Source organism: Dermacentor albipictus, chromosome 7, assembly GCF_038994185.2.
Source record: "Dermacentor albipictus isolate Rhodes 1998 colony chromosome 7, USDA_Dalb.pri_finalv2, whole genome shotgun sequence".
Classification (NCBI taxonomy): domain Eukaryota; kingdom Metazoa; phylum Arthropoda; class Arachnida; order Ixodida; family Ixodidae; genus Dermacentor; species Dermacentor albipictus.
The window spans coordinates 82,401,251-82,419,477 of NC_091827.1; the positions used below are offsets into that span (position 1 = coordinate 82,401,251).

The 18,227-nt window shown below is 43.7% G+C and overlaps 1 long non-coding RNA gene across 1 annotated transcript; it reads left to right on the plus strand.

Moving 5' to 3' along the window:
• The first annotated feature begins 2,478 nt into the window (after positions 1-2,478).
• On the plus strand, positions 2,479-7,304 carry LOC135907574 (uncharacterized). Its single transcript, XR_010566061.2, has 5 exons — positions 2,479-2,573; positions 3,689-3,749; positions 4,682-4,712; positions 5,892-5,935; positions 6,987-7,304. It is a non-coding gene; the product is annotated as an uncharacterized lncRNA (long non-coding RNA).
• The last annotated feature ends 10,923 nt before the right edge of the window (positions 7,305-18,227 follow it).

An 18,227-nucleotide genomic window follows, 5' to 3' on the forward strand; every position in this document is an offset into this window, starting at 1 on the left:
CTGTCTTGAAGCTTGCTTGATTGTCTGCGTCCTAAAATTCGGTCTTTTGCAGCTACAGTCCCGACGGAAGACCGCCATAACAGCAGGCACGGCTGATTATTCACGATTCGAGACCTGGCCACAGCGACAATTAACAATTCGACCGGTGCGAAGTGGTAAAGTGACCAGGTGTGTCCTAATGAGCACAAATGGTCGGGCTGATTCGGTGACAATTGACTACCCCACTACGACCAGCACAGGTTAGAGAGCTAAATGAGCTCATCCTTGACCTCAAGCCAGCATGTTGAGGCAGCACAGCAGGTAGTATTGATTGCAGCACATCGATGCTCGAGCGCTATCATTAAAAGCTACATCAAGCGAGCAGCGCACGAGCTCGTGCTGCATCGCGATTCGCTCGTACGTTACTGCGAGCTCTTATGCATTGCATCAGTTATTTATCAGTTGCTAAAGGGACAGATGGACTCTACTACAGTGCAGGCGTAACCACTTTTCTAGCGGCATGCAGTCAACAAAGGTTGCAGGAGGCCCGCCTTTTCGAGGCAGTAGAAATACTGCGGCCGTCGCGACACGTACTGTCGTGCACTCGAGCAGTTCCGTACACATGATGTCTGCTTATCGCTGCTGTGAATTCATTTATAGCAAGCATTTCCTCGTGTTTGTGCGCCTGAATATAGCAGCGTGCAAACCTTACCTGAAGTTCAATACTTCGTACGCGACTCGCTTCATTTGCAATTGACACCGCGCTAAAACTTCGCCGCTTATTTCTTCAACGGCATACGCGTATTCGGCGTTGCATAATTTATTGCCTTTACGCAGCGCTCCACCCCTGAAAAAATCTTCGGCACCGGATATTCGCTGGAAGCCATGGTACAACACAACCGAAAGTGGCGGGTTCATATGTAAACGTGCTTTCCGAAGCAGATGACCGAGCTTGGTACTACCCAGTTCAGGACAGAGGGCACTTTTTAGCTCCATTTTCGCAGCGCGCCCTGGGCAATGCAAGAGCCCCATAGGAGCCACAGCGTCGTAAACACGATCACCGTCCGAGAATCGCTTGCTTTTCTAGACCCAGTGCAATGGCATTTCTTCATCACAAACACTGCGCGCTCAACAGTTCCAACACCTTCCTCCGTTCCAAGTCTCGTTTCATGACTTCACACAAGAGCCCTCACCTGACAAAATGCGATTGCTGCGGTGTCATTGCGATATCAATTCTGCGATCGCTGCTGGCTCCAGCAGAGGTAATCTGAAAGCACCTTGGAGTGCACAATACACTCAAATACTGCGTACATGCGCTCAGAGGCGCTTTCACTGGGCAAGCGATGGCAAGCGATGAATTGTGTCGCTGAGAAGCAGGCAATTCTTCGCAAAAAGATAAACTGGTACATTTTCACTGAACTGCGTCACTACGGACCATAAAATAGCGTACCGCCATTTTGCAGCGACAGCCCTTGCTCCCGTATCTATGACTAGTGTGTTGTTTTTAGTTGGTAAAGCGGGGGCCTTAATAACCCAGTGAAGCGCCTGCGAGGAGCAGCCGTACCGCGGTGCTGCGTTTCCACTCCCCTGATAGAGAAAAAGTGGTCATTACCCTCCATGGGTCAAGACTGACTTTATTGAGAATAGCATTGCAGCGCCCCTAGGCGACTTCTCACCGTGTGAACTCCCTCGTGCGTCGGTTCAATGTACCCGCTTCTAAGCTTTCGCCTCACAGGCGCCACTCGCGGCAAGAAGTCCAAATTTGATAATTTGCTCGGTCTCCGTTTGTCATCAGAAATTTCTAGCATTCAAAATAAAAAACAGGCAATTAAAGGAATAGAATTTTTGTAATTTTATTTGTTGTATTTTAACGTATTTGTTGGAGCGAAAGTGTAGGTGCATGAATGCGCCGCATGTACCCCGTTCGCATTCGATGGAGGATAAAAATAGTGCCCGAAAGAGGAGGCACGCCCTTGATGTGCCCGGGAAAGAAGTGGAAAGCGGCTCACGGCAAGTATGCAGACATACAGCGGGAGAGTGACGGCATCGCTAAGTTGCGATAATTCGTTGATAACGATACGCGGCGCTGGCGCGTTTCGTTGTGCAGCGTTCTGCACTTGAAGCGGGCCGCGCAGGGTGCGCTAACGTTCTCATAGGCGGCTTTTTGTCAAGATATTTTTTTTACCTATAGCTTTTGCGCCTTCCACGCTATATCCGTTCACTGACTGCTGTCGAGTAAACTCGGGTAAAACTCGGGTGAAGGAGAAACTCGGCGCATCCTGCATAGCACCCCAGGTCAGGACAATTATTTCCACACACTGCTAAACCATTCGCGGCGTGTAAGCACACTTTTCCGTCACACAAGCATACCGAGTCTGCTCTTCGAGTGCATAGCAAACAGATAGAGTTCGTGCGCTCTACTTCTAAGACGACGCTTGTGGATAAGGCGCTGAAAATGATTGCGCTCCGTGTCTCAGTTCCTTGTTGGTTGCTGTGGTACTGTTTCATCCCCCTTGCGCAAGTCTCGCACCATAAAAAGCGTCGCACATCGCGAGCACTCAGCATTCGTACGGCTCAGAGCTTGGTCCGTGAAGGTATGTATTGCAAGTCCGTTTTTTTTTCGAAGTTCGCTTAACGTTATAGAAATGTCCGATTTCGTCGGCATCATCTCGCACGTAAATATCGTTATACCTTTACTCGTCAAATTTTTACTAATGTTCCTAAATTTTCGAGCTCCGCTCTGTCAACTGTACATCATCCTCTCCCTCCCAGTGCAGTGTGGAAGTGAGTGGTACTATTCGAGCCAGTGAAAGTATAAAAGTGTAGAAATTTGAAGGTGATCACTTCCATTTTAAAATCCTAGGTGGGCTCTCAACAATGAACATCTCTTTAGCCGGCGCGCATTGCATCGAGAAGGTGTGACTAGTTCAGTTTAATAATTTCCGTCGCTCTAACGATGATGGCGATGCCGCAAAGGCAGCTTAAATCCGGTCCTACTTCCTTCACTGTTTGGTCTTCCTAATTGGCGCGATAGAAATTCTAGCATATTAGAAGATTGAATTTTCGAGCTTTACGTGTCAAAACGACAATCTGATTATGAGGCACGCTATAGCGTTTGAGGGAGGGGCGAGGGAGGGGACAACTACTACAGATTATTTTGGCCACATGGGTTACCTTAAAGTTACCCCATTGCCTGGGACACGGGCGTTTCGCACTTCGCCGCCGTCGAAATGACGCTGCCGCGGCCGGTGTATCATCCGGCGACATCGTGCTTAGAAGCGCTCAAGCACAGCCGCTAAGCCACCGCCGCGGGTGAATTGTAAAGTATGCACTACCTAGCTTTGTTGTCTGCTTTCTTTTGTACAGTAGCAATGCTTCACAGTTTGCAGTACTCTAAACTTGCTCCAGCTTACAAATTATAGGTGCACCTAACGCACGCACGCGAAGCACATTGAATTAAAACATTTGTTTTTTTTATTTGAATGTAAATTTCTCGATGGTGAGGAAATGAAATTATGCACGAATGGCAATGCTAGCTGAAATAGAATTCAAGATGTTTTTTTTTTCGCTTTGTTTGCTTAGTGAGGCCCTATTACAAAAAGAAATACTCTGACTCGCAAGTTCTAGAGTTCTTGCCTTAATATAGAGCTGTGTGTGTTCGCTAGAAAAAACAATACGAAAAGTGTGACGAATATTATTTTTCTTGCAGACAGAAGTCGTCATGAAGGTTCACGTACTTTTGGCGATCTCCGTCGCTGTTTGTGTTTGCGGTAAGCAGATATCCACAACAACGTAGCTGCATACACTGTGTGCACTCTAATGTACCCACAGCAAGGTGCACTGTATAGAAGTCCTGAAATCGAGTACCACCTACAGGGCAGTAAAAATGGCTATATCGCGTTTCCGTGGCATGTATCTCCGAAAATACTTTGGCATAGTACATACTAAAATCTGCATGCGGAGGTTTAATGGTTGCGAAAAAAAATGCATACGTGCCTAATTAAGGAAGTACTGTCGGCCAAGGGAGATGTGGAGGAGTAAACAGTCAAGTCAAGCAAGCTTCAATAATGAAAATAACAAACGACGACACGACCATCGACACATCTGAAAATAACTGTTGGAGAATAATTCAAAAACCAGATCATTATTTTTCTGAATAGCAATACAGGACAGTATTCGCAATCGTTGCTATTATTCATTCTTTTGCCTCTTATGCAGAGACGAGTCATCAATCAATTAGGCTTATCTTTACAACGCACCGAATATACTGCATAAGTAAATCATAAATACTTCTTCCAAATTTTTGTAACATTACTCCAAGAGTGTTTCTCGCACTCCCTCCAAACGGAGGGGCTTTTTGTCGAAAAATTCTTTCTTACAGGATACGCTCATATTTATATATATATATATTATTTAAATATTACCAACAAAACTCAAAATTTACTGACAGCAAGTTGCCATAAACGTTTTTTTTTCTTTTTTTATTGCCAGACCGCAAGCACAAGCCCAACTTCAATACAATATCTGTTTATCAGGGCTTAGAAGCTCTTTTGCAAAATCTATCAGCACGCAGAAAGTGTTCCTCCTGTTTATCGCTGCTATAAGGACTTTGTAATTTGTTGTCTCTTTCTCTGGTGCATTTATGATAACATAAATTTACAACGCGACCTAAAGGTAAAATGTTAGTTCTGTTTTCTTTCAGATGCCTTCTACATACCCTCCGGCTCAGCAGTGTAAGTAAAACTTTGCCCGTGCGAATTTTGAAGAGTAAGTGTGACGAATAATGGCAGTTACATTTGCATGTGTACAGGTCTGATGAATTTCAATATTACGGTGAATTTGAAATAATTTGGTACAATGGTAGTTGCTGTTTACACTGTCCCTGTGGCTTGCGCTCACGTCGGGGCGCACTCTGGCTCCTTGGTTAATCTCAGTAGTTGCCTTGTTCGCATGAAAAAAATAATTATATATGCGGTGTATCACTCTTCGCTTCCTAAGATGTGTGTATAAATACCGGTCGTAATATTCCAGAAACTGTTACGTGAATTGGTATGTGCGAATTTCTACTGAACCCAGTATCTGAGTTCTAGATCAAGTTTATCAGCGCCGCGGATAATGTCGAAATTCTTCCTTTTATTAGACTTGTCATTTGAGAAGCTAGCCCACCGTAAAACAATCACAGCGATAAAATTGCATTAAATTCGCTTTTGCCTAATAGGGTAGACAACACGTCCTTGTCTGAAGAAAAGTTTTTCCTGATTCAAAATATTCTCTGCAAGATCTTTTATTTAAGTGCGTGAGACGGCGAAGTTGATATTGTACGGTCGGAGACACAATCATTTGTCGTAAATTCTTGGTCACTACCAAAATATGTCTATAGACTACGATGTTTCAGCTGTATTTTGGCTATATATAATAACATTTCCCACCGTTAGGTAGGTGTGTACCTACGTACGACCATGACAAGGAAAGAAATTGGCTGTGGAGTCCGCTGAGAAGTGGATATAGTTGAATAATTCCGGTATTTGGAAGTAATTGACATGACGCCACCTCTATCCACCTCTAGCCCGCTTCAAGTCCTCTAACAAAGTTAAACATTATTATCCACTGCGCCAATCTTCATGGTTTATCAGCGGCGTTTAGGCTTAAAGGGCATCGCACAATATTTAGGATTTCACAGGCACACTAGGATCTAGACATACGAACAATGTCACACAAGTGTTCTAGATTACAACCATTGGGCTTATATGAATGGCATGTGAAAACTCAAAACTCAAAACGACACAGTTTTTGAACAATGCACCTTGTATTTTTCAAGCTTAAATTGTCTTCTAAGTATAGTCAACACACTTCTTGCAATTTTGCCTGAATATTTCACCTGATATATGATCATTTTTCTTGGTCATACGCAGCTACCACGACAACAACTACTGGAATACTCGAAACTACTACAGAGGTAAAAGGCGATCCTCCCTCCTGTATCGTGTCAGTTTTGTATTTCTTTTATATTGTGTGCAACTATAGTCTACTCTGTAAAGGATCCTGACATAATTGTCATAAAGACAGTGACAAGTATTTAAAAGCAAATATCGCAAATACAGGAAGAGACAGCAATCAAGTATAGGTTCTCAAAGTTTCTTTTTTTGTACCAAGCGAATATGACCGGCAATGGGCAAGCAATATTTGGTTGGCTTTGCAAAAAGATAAAATAGAAGTGAAGTGGCTTAGTGCAAAGATCATAAAAGTGACATGGTGTGTAGCGGTGCGCGCGAAAGGTGTTTTTGGTTTGTAGAATATAACGCGCGCCTTATTGCAAACTGTGGAATAGTCATTTCAAATAAATGATATTGTAACGTGCAGGAGCGCTAAGATGGGCGTGGTAATTGGGCGAGGAGAAGTATTTTAATGGCTGCAAAATCTAGAGTTTCTGATAAACACTTGTTAGTCACAGGGCATCGAAGCAACACAAATACTGGAAATACCTGGTAGATTATTCATGGGAAACACCTATCACAGAAGTTGCGGGGAGTTAATAAAGCCAAACCATATCAGACTCTAAACAAGGAGAAAGAACACTGAAAAATGAGCATGCTGGCAACAGTGGTGATGAGAAGTGGAGCATGTTACGCAAGCAATTTGAAGAATTGCAATCAACATAAAAAGAAAGTAAGAAGATTAGCAGAAACCTTTCTAAAAGGCTTAAAACCTAAATTCTTCGAGCAACAAACCTGCAGGTGACAGTGGTAGAAATAAAATTCTGGTTAGCTTGTAAGGCACTTGAAAACAAAGCAAACTTAGCCGTCGGGATGTGTAATGTCCACGTTAAACATTAGAAACAATGATCATGATGCCGTAAGAAGAAGTTATTTTTTGGGGTTTGCCCTTTTTGAATGTCAAGTGATCGGTGTTCCAGGTATTTCCATAGTACGCGCGCCTGATAAAAAATAGCTAAATATTCTCGAGTGTTGCAGTGTAAGCCTTCTTTATGATCCATGTATTTCTTGCAGACCCACTAAGCCAAGGACCATCCCATATTCCCAGAGACCTAAGAGCCTATGATGAATACCTTACCCGCCATTCTAACCGTGACCTTACGGCCTCTCCTTGGGACAAAAATCAGAACAGGGAGCCCAGCCCTTTTGACGACCCAGCCATGCGATGGGCGGCGAAAAGGGCCAGCCGAATTTTCGGTCCCTTCGCCCCTGCCATCCGTGGGCTTCTAACTCCAAATCCCGCATATTAGTTTGGAGGGCACGACATTATGCCCTACAAAAAGGGAATAATAAAAAAAAATCTTCAAAATAAAAGGCAACTTTTGTTGAGAAGTTTTGACCGTGCTTGATCATCGCAGCCGGAGTGGCACATTGTCGTTAGCCGGTGGCTGATTACTGACTCGAAACGTTGCAATACAGTATATTTTTTTACCATTTTAAATGTATGTAATCTTGACACCCCGCCTTTTTCGCCACTGTTGTAATTAACGGATTTCGCGACACATGAGTGGCTCGAGAGCGGAGACCAGTACACAAAAACTTTTATTCCGGATTGATTGACATGTCCGTATGTTGTCAAGCCGACGCTCCGCAGGGGTGTTCCTGCGTTGAGGATCCTTGCAGCCCGGTCTTCATATGACGTTCGCCTCCCCAGTTGTGCGTTGTACGCAGGCTGGAGCTGGACGTCCCGGTTCGCACTTATTTTGGGTGGCTTGTGCTATACGACGAAATGTTGATGTACATTGGCACACCCGATTGATTCGGTGAAGTGAGGCACACACCGCAAAACTGGAGCATGTGCATAAAGGAATGGTTGGATGAGTGGCGCGATAGACCCTGAGGTGGTGATATGTCGCTGTAGGTTTCGGCAGACGACGGCTTCCGCTCGAGAAAGCGGTGATGCAGTGGGGGGCGAATTTCGCGTTCCACGCGAGAGCTGGAAGTTTGTGAGATACTAATGTGAAAGTAGAGGAAACATGACCGCACCCTTGTCATTCGCCCTATGGGGTGGCCGGGTGGCGTATGCCCCGGTTACAGCGTGTGCTAGCGTATTTACGCAGGGAAAAAGTTGGCCGGGGTCCAAACGATGGCGCTAAGTGAAAACCACCTTCTGATGCCTTGCAGGAGGTGGAGTTCTTTAGAACAGACTCTGCTATGGGCGCAATTGTGACAGGTTGATTGGGAGTGGATAACCATGTGCTATAATTTATGCCCGAGTAGTACGGGGAATGGCTAGGGCAGTTGCTGCTTGTTTTTCAGCGTCGGTGTTGGTGTGTGTCAGAGAAGCTGATGCTATTAGCACCACGCTGATTGTCGGTGCGTGGTTAATGTTCGTGAATGGCGACATTTGATTAGCACACTCTTAGCACGATAACATTTAACTTTATCAGTACTTGAAAATAACATTTATTAGAAAATTGAGCAGCTTACCAAAAGAACTTCATATTTGTCTTTTTGTTAATTTCTGTCGCGGCTAGAGGTTGCATGTGTCGAACCAGCTATTTCAAAGATTACTGCAATGCTAAATATCTCGTAATCTTAGTGCGCAACATGCAAAGAAGTAATTCGTGGCTCAGGGGACCTATTGTATGGATTGGAAGTTTGCTGACTATTGTGTTGTATTGTGATCCTGACATGATGTTTTTAGCCAGGAGTAACTAGTAAAGTGTTGTTTGCGGCCTCTGGACGGAGGCATGTTGTACTAAATTAAGATCGTATTTATGTGAGTCGAATTGTTTGCTTTCGCAATGTAAAAAAAAATATAAATCTCGCACCAGCGCATGCTCAAGTCAACCAGCAGCAATTCAGAGGTCAATGATTCATATTGCATACGTGCCATTATAATGTAAAATCAAGCCACAGAAACCTCGGAAAGTATTGTGGAGAACAATTTTGTGGCATGAACTATAACTTCGGTTCGGTGTGGTGGAAGGCCCCTCGCTACCACTAGAGGCAATTTAGGGAGTGGTGTGAAACCTACTTGCACAAAACCTAAACGCGGATGCAATATGGCAATTCTATATAGAATTGCACCCAATAATTGTTTACTTCATTGTGTATAAATGCTTGCTTTACTCGTGTTATATCTTCTCCGGAAAAACGACACCCTTTGACAGCTGGACGGACACTGAAGGGCACACATGGGCGCACGCTGGAGTACTGTACAGCTCCATGACGGACAGAATGAAAGCGTCGAGCAGGCTCAATGACTATTCTGAAGGCGACAAGAATGCTGTATATATGTTGATATATGGTTTTGTTATGTGATGTGGTTAGAATGTTGATATATGGTTATGTGACACTTTGATGGAACGGTAGCTTCAGTATCAGTATTAGTTGTGCTCTATAGATGGATGGCAAATTCATACGTGCTACATCTTCAGCCAAATATGACCGCAATCATATCTCCTCTGCGTTGTTTAGCTATCGAGAAGCATGCCGGGAAGAGTATTGCCGATGCGGTCTTTTCTTATGGTCCTATCGCGCTTTGTCTCATCGTTTTCACCACGTTATACCGTTCTCCAATCTGGTGCCGCGCGCTCACCGAGCGTGTTGCTTGACTGAGTCGCTGGTGACGACTGGTACTCGCCACATTCAGAGACCATGGCACTGTCGTGCGGGGGCGTCTGGAAACAGCCGAAAAATTACACTCGCCGCTCGCTGATGCCCGTTCGCGTAGCGTGTGGTTGTTATTTATGCTTTTCCTTCACTTTCGGTTGATATTTTAACACGTTCAAAGCCTCCGTGGGATCCTGAAGGACACTTGACGTGCTAAGAATGAGCAAACATAGAAGTAACCATATTTGCTGTGCGCCGCAGTGCAAAAATTATGCGTTAGGGGATGTGAGCCTTCACTTATTCCCACCGGCTGCGTCCATAAGAAAGAACTGGATTATTAAGCTACGGGTCGGCAAACCTGTAACAGAAGCGATGAAGGTTTGCAGTGCGCACTTCATGCCGGCAGTCTTTATTTTTTCAATACTACAGGTGAATGAGGATTCCGAGCGCTTGACTTCTCAAACAGACACACCTAAATATAGACGCAGGCATTGCACTAAATGATCTCTAGGGAAAGAAAGAATACAGAATCTCAACTCAAATGTGTTGTAGGAAGATTCATGCTTGCGTTTTTGTCACTCATGTCATTGTGGCTACGTTGGAACGCAAACATCATCGGTAAAGGATTGTAGCTGTTTCAAAATTTCTTGTTCGCGAACGCACCGCTCATGCATTCACGTTCAGCGACGCCGGCTTGGCATTCCATTATTTTCGAACAGATAAATGACTGCATCATTTGAATGAGGTACTGAGACATTTATCGTCATCAGGTAATGCGATGTAAAGCAAGTTCTTCGAAGTAAAGTTCTTCGAACGAGGAATGGTCACAAGCGGGGAAGCCCAATGCAAGCGAAGAAAAAAAGCACTTTTAGCACGGAAGTTCGCCATGTACCTTTTCGTAGTGTCTCCTAACGCACACTTGTCGCCAGAATTGGCTTGGGTTGCATGGCTAGTTCACTAATGTTCAAATATCTGAGATCTGAGGGGCAGCACGCTTGATGTCATTCTGGGAGGCATATTTTTGCTAGTTATTCTGGCTTCTAAGCTCTTTCCAACCGATTTTAGTTCAAAAAGACTAACGCGTCCCTGTTAGTGCATATTGACTGTATATGCTTTGTTTTTCCCAAGTCTGGAGCGCCTAATCTAATATGCCTTTTTTTTCCTATCAGAAGCGCCTAATCAAAACAGTAATTCCGTCTAGGTGTCTTTCTGCCGGCCATTGGGCGCTGTGAATAAAACTTTGAAACAAACAACCCGTGAAAGATTATTGCAAGCATCAGCAACGTCTTTGGCAAGTAAGTCGCTCGCCTAAGTTGAAAGAGGCGCCCCAGCACTTGTTGTGTGTGCTCGTTTGAACGTAAGAATTTTTCCTGAACGAAGCAGTGGCAAGGAGTACCAAGCCATGTTTTTGTTGCAGAAATCTCTTTACCACACAATAAATCACTTTTCTTTAAGAAAAAATTTAGAAGTCTAGCTATGCAACAATTAAATTTGCGAGATAAGTTGTTGTTTCCGGCAAATGCAGAGCTTGAACGTCATTAAGTGCATATGGATGTGGACATGAGTTGGCATTTTCTGTTTGCCCTCATGCTTGCCGGACTAGAAGCAACAAGCCAACTTGCTCAGTTTCCTGCATGTTGTGTTCATAACTTGACAGCACCACAGGTCAAGAAATGTCTGATTTTGAAAAAGTCCTAGATGTTTTATTTCGCAGCAGTGTGCACAAGTGAAAATTGGTCATCAAATATGCCTTTCCGGTCAATAACTGAGTCAATAACTGAGAAACTGAGTCAATAAATATGCCAGAGAAATCTAACTGGATTCTTATTTTCCAACTTACTCCACGGAGTGCCTCTGAAGCACACTTTTCAGTAGAACGAAAATGGGTCCAGCTTATTCAGAAATTAAACTCAGTTGACATTCTTGCTTTCAAGTACCAGGACTCCGCGATCCTGAATCAAGAATTCTTTCCCAAGCCGGGACCCTCATGTCTCTGTAATTTGTTTGTATGCAGCTAAATTTATTAGGAATGCTGCCTTCCTTGCATTAGTATGATTTCCTCTAAGGTGATTGGGTGAAGTTTAATATGACTATTTTCCTAATTGTTTTTCTGGTAAGACTTTTTTTCGCTTTCTCTACTTGTCCATCCCCTTTTTATAATCTATCGTTTCAATATCACCACATCATTTACTAGGGTAGTTTCGTTCATCCATTGCTGGTTTTGTTCGATTCAGTTATCAACAGAGCTTGAAAGCAACCCAGTCACTGCGCTTGAGGATGGTGCCGTTTGAGCGCTGCTAAGGCTTGGGACAACAATGACCGAAGCTTCGAACCTCGAAAGTTCTGTATTGGATGCACTCCTTGACCTCAGGGAGAGTCGGGTCGATATGCTGACAGTGACATTCAAGCCCGCGCCGATTCACTACCAGCCAGAAGGAACACATTGGTGATTTGCTCTCGATAGATGCTGCCGTAAAGTCTTAACAGGGCTAGAAACCGCAGAATTATTAGTTTACGTGTCAGAGGCCACTGCAAATCTAGACACACTCAGCGCCGAGTGTAGTGTCTTAGAGCGGGTAGTAGTTGTTCTCGCTCGCTTGAAGACATATTTATCTTTTAAGTGCCTGGCGCCATTGTTTACAATTTCTGAAGCAACTCTACACAGGTACCTTTATGGCCAACTGCTGAGGAGTTAAAAAATCAACCGCATTGCTCAGCAACATTCAGAGACGTCAGGGTTGTACTTGAGTGTACAGAGGTAGAGGTCCCAAAATCGCAGTGCGCGTCATGTCGTGTACTGACCTATTCCTATTATAAGGGTGACCATGCATTGAAAGTCCTAATTTGCGTGTCTCCTGGAGTTCTGATCACATTCGTCAGCGACACTTTTGGTACGCGGCTTCTGATAAGTCTTCCGTTAATGTGTCTAGTATCCATAACCAGTAGCAGGCCTTTGAAGATGAGCTAATTGTTGATAACAGTTTCAACATTGGTGACAAATGCACTGAGCTTTCTGTCGGCGTGATTCAGACGCCCTTCTTGTGGAAACAAATGCAGGTCTTCCAAGATGATGCCACGGAGACTGTTCAGATTGCAAGGGCCAGGGTCCATGTACAGAGGGCGATACAGCGCCTGAAGCTGTTTTGATTTCTGAAGGGCCCATTGCCATGGGAAATTTTAGCTTTGGCTGATGCTGTATTCATTGTATATACCGAGATTGTATATTTGTCAGCCCATTTATTATATGAAAAGAGGTTCCAACTGTTTAAAGCTTAGAAACCAAATCTCTTGTCACTCATTTTTTGTATAATGATGCTAAACACATTAGGAGTTGTGGATGACCTCCTGATGTTGCTGTGGCCGTTAAAAATGTATAATTGACTGTGTTCTCGCATGCTGTTTTGCTTTCCAGAGCCAAGCAAAAGCAGTGACGCCGGTGGTTAGTATAAGTTACCTGTTCATAAAATACTGCGATACAACTGCCACTTTGAAAGCTTAGTTCACTAGTGCACTAAGGCCAACATACTTGGGGTTCTTTAACATGCACGGACGTTGCACAATACGCGGCATTGGCCTCTTTCATTTTGCCTCAACTGAAATAATGCGGCCCCGGCCGGATTGAACTCGCGTCTTCAGGATCAGCTGTCGAGCACCGAAACCACCGAGGCACCCGCACATGATCCATGAGAGACTGCATCAAGGGCAGCTGTGGAGGTCAGAGCTAACAAGGTGTATACAGTTTTAATGCATAATAATTTGTTCAATTTGTTGTGAGATGGCAGAATCGCAGGCATACAAGTAAAACAAGTAATGTAACGCAGCGCTTTGATTTGAAATTTTCTCTGTGCGAATAAATTGCGTCACAATCTTCATTCACCAGTTCACTTATTTGTATTCGTATACATCCTCTTATCGAGAGGATGTAAGAGAGAGGTTTACAAGAGAGGAGCGAATACTTTTTCATCAGTAAAGATGCAGCTGGCAACGTTTGGGAATGGTTGTCGCAGTGAGTGAAGAAAGAGTATTTGTCCCTGAAGAAGTTACGCGAGAAGATGTCAGATTGGAAATGAGCAGTGAAATCGTCGGCAACAATGGCTGCCTTGGGTAAAGTGGTGATACAGTTAGCATCTACCCAAGTGATTTCAGTCGGGAAATAATGTTGTTTTTTGGAAAGCAGAAGAGGCAGTCTTGGTGTCGAGAACAAGTTGTGCATTCTCGGGGGGATACACCGCAACAACGGTAGATGCACACTAAACTCGAGTGCCAGAAGAGGTAGCAGACAGAAACTGAAAATGACAAGAAGAACAAAAGCACAGGTGCAGCACTACATTCACTCAGATAGCGATGCCGTACGTAGCGCATACAGCAAAACAGAACAAACCTTTATTTTTGTTAAGGACGAGGCAGTCACAAAAGGCTGCTTTGGCCAGCAGTTTCACTTGGTGAGTGCCCCAACGTTTTTGACAACAGCTTGCATCACATCAAACACTAAACACGACTAACAGATACATAGTATGGCAGCAATACTGATCTAAATTTATGGACACACATAACTCAACTGTAAAAACGCATGCAAATGTCACATAAAACATTTAGTAACATAACCGTGCCAGTATACATGAGCAAACAATCATCATACACCAAATAAAACTAACAGCTTTTCTGAAGGGTGAATTGGGATGAATACCTCTGCGCAAGCGTTGACAGAACAACAAAGCAAACGCCAAGCTTGTTGAAAAAAAGAACAAGGACTGGCCCCTTTAGCATAAGCAACATTCAAAGGAAGCCATGAGCGTAGCCGAGACGTCTAAGCAGACTTCAGGTAATGGAAAATGCAGAAGGCTGAAGTGACCAGTACAGTAACATAGGTCATCATGGGGTTGAGAGCCATGATCCTTATTTTTCATATTTGGCGAGCTGCGGCAATAAATGTTCAACGCAAACATATTTCAACTGCCACACAAGTTTGTCAATGAAGTAGTCGTCTTTTTTTGCATGAATTACTAGAGATTCAATTTGGCTGTACACAATGAAAAACTCCTTTTAGAGGTTCAGAGGAAACAGGCCAAGCTGCTTTTGCGAAAGTACGAGTGTGTTGCCGCGATTTTCCTTGTCAACAATTATGTATGCTAGCGTTTTATCTCTGATGAGCTCACAAATTTTTGCTCGTTTTTTCTGAACGGGGCTATTTACTTCCAACAGCACAGATGATTGTCCCTTATTGAAAACAACATTGTGTGGGCTGAAGTGGAACCATGGTACGCTGGAATAAAGACAAATCGAAATGCTGTCACTTCATTTCCAGTCTTTTTTGCGTACTGTTCAATGGCCGGCCTTTCACATGATTTGCCATAGCTTGGGGCATCATCACGCTTAAATGTGGTAGTTACGTATTTCGTGATATTTTGATCCCATGTGTCTTTTTTGCTCGGCTAAAGTCTGTATAAGCTGTGGCACTTGCTGCCAGTAATCGTGAACATCCGCTGTCAATGCCAGTTGGTATCACTTTGGCTCCCCGTCGTTTAACAGACCTCAACTTCCTCCTCTTGTGTTACTGCGGTATGCCTTAAACGAAAGTCATACTCACGAGGAGCGAGGTTTTCTTTGGCGGCTTCGTGTATCTTCAGGTTTCGTGGCATATTCTAAGGCCACACCATGGAAATGAAGTTCCTCATGCTTTTGCAATTGCTTGCACGAGGTCATGTGCTGAATCGTATAGGGCGTATGACATTCAATTCAGACTTTTTCATGCTATCTTCTTGGGCGCTATCATGAGTAAATGAGCACTGCCCTTTGCTGTGTAGTACAAGGCTACTGTTGGGAGCCACATCAATCATCTTCTTACGTATTTCTTCAAGTTCCTTGCTGTCTAGACGGAGTCTTGGTGCACCTCGTACGTGGCACATATCTTTTATCCTTCTTGGCTCATAAAGGGGCATCGATTTTAGTTTTACCCAAGTCTGTTGAGCTTAGCTGCTCAAGGTTTTTTGTCCCTCCCCCCCCCCCCTGGACCAGTGTGACATTAAAGTAACTTCAAGTAAGGTCATAATCCGCAGAGAACATAACCGATGAAATTGTCTTGATTGAACATAACATATAACTACAGAATGTGACATAAATAAACGATACAGAATTACTTTCGGAAAATATAACGTCATTCAGGAATATTGGTCATAATGTAAATATCATAAGATGCAAATAAACAGCATAAAAGAAAACACCAATAACAAAACAAATAGTAATGAGACTAGGTGCATAAAGGAAGACTGATTTTTAATCTTGAAGACCCTCCAAGTAATTTTAATATGTCTCTGCTGTCAGCAGCTCAGAGCATTTCTTACGCCTGAAGGTTTTTGTCCTAAGTTGAGCAGTAAGTGCTGCTGCAAAATGAAATTTGACAAAAAACATGCACAGAAAAAAAAGCATAATCTTCACACATTTATTTTGACACATTAGGGCAATCTTTACATAGGGAGAGGACTGGAGTGTCTGCTAATCACTCCTCTATTTTATTCTTCTGGTAAATATCATCAGCGTTGCTTTTCTGTGTATTACCACTGGCCGGATTCACTCTTTTTATGTGAACATTTCTTTAGCGCATCTTCGGTGTTGTATATTATGCTTCTATTACTGCATTCAAACCTTTTGCTCTAGCTGTGTTGACATGCTGATTGACGCAGTGTTTTCATTTATCTTTGAACTTGTTGGCTAAAGGCAGTGAGCCTTCGTATAATAGAGAATAAAGTTTTCTTTTTGTTTTCATTTGTTAATGAGTTCATGTCTTGAGCTTATGCTCTTTTCCAGCATAAGCAACCTGCTTGGAACAAATTAAGAAAGGTCAGCCGCTTCGATGAAAAACGTTACCTGTTAACAAACAGCAACATTGCAAACATTTGCTTACACTGTGCCGGGTTGCCAGCCTTGCAGGTAGAGTGGCGCTAAAACAGCAGGTATTTGCCATAATGAATCACTGCACTTGCCCAGCAACTATATAATCAGGTACTGCCTGTATTTTTAAGTAGCTTAACTTTACTTTTGCTCATTTATTTATTCTTCCTCAGTACAGATACGTATCAGCAGGCGAAAAATATTCTTCTTGTGCTGCCTCTCTAATCAGTTAAATAGTATTCGTTCCAGCATATGAAAGACATATATTCACTTGCACTTGTATCCTCTTCATTGGCATGGTTTCCTTGACAGCACGGGAACAGTTCTTTTCCGAAAATTTTAGTACACGGTCGCCCACTCGGAGCTAGAATATGCGAGCGCGTGGCTCTCCTCTTCAGGGGGCCAGTGCGCACAACGGCCTCGCATCGAACCAAAGTGATGCAGGCGTAGAATGACATGGAGCTCGTGCTTGTCGTCGTCTGCCACTTCGCTTTGATGCGCGGCTACGATGTGTGCACTGGTGCTCATGACTGCGCTCGTAAGGTCACAAAAGCTAGTGGGACAAAGAATAAACTACTTTGCAGTGTTCGCCTAGCGAATCCTCACCTGATTTACTGTATATTTGAAAGTTCATTTTATAAGAAATGACTGGAAAAATGAAGCGAGCATTGCCGTGGAACCGTAAATATTGCCTGTGTAGAGCGTAAAACTACCGCAGGCTGTAAAACTACCGCAAAACTGTCGCTTGCACAGCAGGCATAAAGCGCAATAACTAAATTACAAGGGTGAATGGCTATAGTATTTGTTCAAAAAAGCGGTCAGATATGAGCTTTTGTTTACTTCTCATGTTCAACATCCAGCTTTGTGAATAAAGGCAGGGCTAACTAGAGAAGAAATTTTCACTCTCACAAAACACTCATTCCAGACTGCTTTTGCACGCCGTCAGTGTAAAGAACTTAGATCGCGCAACACTATAAATATTTTTTTTTTCTCGACACGGTAGCTTATTCGAGCGGTCGAAGTAACAACCAGCAGAGAGCAGCACACCGTATAAAAGGTCATGGTACCCTTCTAAAGCGGTCGAATTAATAGCATAACAAAGAAAAAGCACAGTCATTTATCTATATAACGCCATCGCGGTAAAACGGAACGCACACTCGTGTGCTTTGCTTCGAGCCCGCGAAGTTGGTAGGCAAAGGCCTTCAGCAGTCACAGACGCCGACGTGCACGCTTTTATGACGCAGCACACAACATCGTTAGTGTTTAGGACTTCCTCGACTTCAAGCAAGCATTGAATCGGGTACTCTTGTTGCCCAATGTGAGCCATTGCGCACGCTATAGACAGAGAGCGTGTAAACTGAGGAGTTGTTTTAACAGGACAATGCGAAACAACATCCCACTGAGCAAGGCAACCGCAGCGCTGTAACGACCGTTCTAGTTCTTAATCTCTCGGACAGCCATGTTGTATTTGCGGTGGCGCACCCAATAGGCCGTGAAAATTGCGAATAATTACCAAAAGTACTCCTAAAGGTGCGCGAGCCGCTGAAAGGCAGCCCTGCCGCCGCGGAGCAGCAACACGTTTGGTGCGCTGCGCGGCCGCTACAAGGAGACACATTGCCGATGGACAGTGGCAATTTTCGTCGCTTACGTGAGAGTGGTGAGCATTGCTTGCTTAGTGACTGCTCTAAGGAGTGCCAAAGACAGCAATAAATGTGACTAGGTAAGCAATGCTTCTTGTTCAAATATATATTTGCTGGTTTGTGCGTGTCGTATTTTTATCCGTCTAGTCATGTTCATGCTTACGCTGCT